This window comes from Panthera tigris, chromosome A2, assembly GCF_018350195.1.
Source record: "Panthera tigris isolate Pti1 chromosome A2, P.tigris_Pti1_mat1.1, whole genome shotgun sequence".
Taxonomy (NCBI): domain Eukaryota; kingdom Metazoa; phylum Chordata; class Mammalia; order Carnivora; family Felidae; genus Panthera; species Panthera tigris.
This window is the reverse complement of record NC_056661.1, coordinates 97625610-97627546: the sequence shown is the minus strand read 5'-3', so window position 1 is coordinate 97627546 and position 1937 is coordinate 97625610.

The following is a 1937-nucleotide window of genomic DNA, read 5'->3' as shown; positions in this document are numbered from 1 at the left end:
TTTGGGGTCTTAGGGATTGCAATGTGGGAGACACAGATTTGACTGGAATTGAAAGCTTGCTCTAGAGAGACAAAGGAGGTTGGAGTTTTTAAAGAGGAAAGGGGGGCTTACTGAAGTTGTTTGAAGAAAAGGTGCTCAGTGTTGGTATGGCTACAGTGACACCAATCCATGTGTGATTGGTTGCTAGGGCTAGACAGTGCATTTAGGTCCATTTTATTTTTTTATTTGATTTCATTTTATTTTTTGAAAGAAAGCACGTGCACACACACACACGCACGCGCACACACACACACACACACGTGTGAGTGGGGGAGGAGCAGACAGAAAGGGAGAGAGAGAATCTTAAGCAGGCTCCACACCCTGGAGCCATGGAGGAGCTCAGTCCCAGGACCCACAATGGTGAGATCCATGACCTGAGCCAAAATCAAGAATGGACGATTAACTGAGCCATTCATGCGCCCCGTTTATGCCCATTTTATGCGCCCGTTTATGCCCACATGGTAGATGCCTTGGCTTTTAGTTTGTTTATCACAAATTCTGAGAATTTGATAGAGAAGATGTGCATAAGCCCCACCTCCTCAGTGTCCTCCCGGCTCCATTTTAAATAACTCTGTTAGTAATGGTTATTCCATTTTGTTGTCTCCGTTGTCAGTCGACATGTTTGGTAAAAATAAAACGCTAATTATGTGATAAGTGGAATTGAACATAAATGACAAGTACTCACAAAAGTGTATCTGGCTTTTCTTATGGATGGAAGCAAAGAAGCAGAGTGATTACATAATATCCACAAAATTGCAAGTCAAGTTAGTGACAGTCCAATAAGAAGCCATACCTCTCAATGCTTTTTTGTTTGTATTGCCAATACTGTTTCTATAATAAGGTGTGCAAGCTGTGGTGAGGTATCCAGTTCACCTAGGGCTCCTAACCATGAAGCAAAACTCCCTCCTACCACTGAGCTTCGGATCCTCCTGCTGTCCAGATCAGGAGTAAAGCTCATGCTCAAACACTTATAATCCCCCTTCTCTTCCTTTGATTGTGCTAGACACAAACTGCCAATCGAGTTCCTAGCCCATGGATAAAAGCAAGAATTGACACCATGAGACTGCCTGAAGCCCTCTTTAAACTTGTAGTCTTTCTAGTGCTGGAAATCAGGTTCTGGAAAATCTGACAGCGACAGCCCTCACTGGCTACCTTAGGGCAGAACAGGGCATCTGTCCCTTTGTAATATGTCTTTATTTGTAGTGATATCTGTATCTGAAGTGATATAATCAGCTTGCCTCTGAACCATGAGATGGGGCCTTAAGGCTGTGATCCTCAACTGCTTTAAACTTTCTCTTTTGGTTAATTCAATAAACACCTATTAAGCAATGTCCTATAGACTTAAACCAAAGGAATCAGAAATAAATAATATGATTCTGTCTTGAAGTCCTCTCTTAAGGACAAATTCAACTTTAGTTTGATGAGAATGAATAGAAATGTCCCTTTCTTGGTCAAAAACCAGGACAACCTTTAGCAAATCACTAATGGGGATCAGTATACCCAAGCACCCCACCCTCTTCTCTTTTTGTGACTTCCAGTCAGGAGTAGTTGGTTGATTTATTTTTCCCTCCTCTGGGGTGGGGAATTGAGGAGGCTTCTTTATTTCCGAAAGAATTTTGTTCAATTAGATCTAAATCTTGCTGAAAAGTTTTGTATCAGAGTAAAATGCCACTATGTAGTGCATGCAACCCTTTCTGATTTAGACAGTAAGAATGTAGTTTCCATTGCTTCAAGGGAGAAATGCTTCAACAGAATGTTCTAGTTAGTTCTTAGATTTTAAGTTTCAAAAGCCTAACCATCAGAGAAACACAGAAAAATATAATAACTAAGAGAATGTATATAGTTTTAAAAAATATATAACAGTCTTATTTTCTGTCCCTAACCCTTACACCCAACGG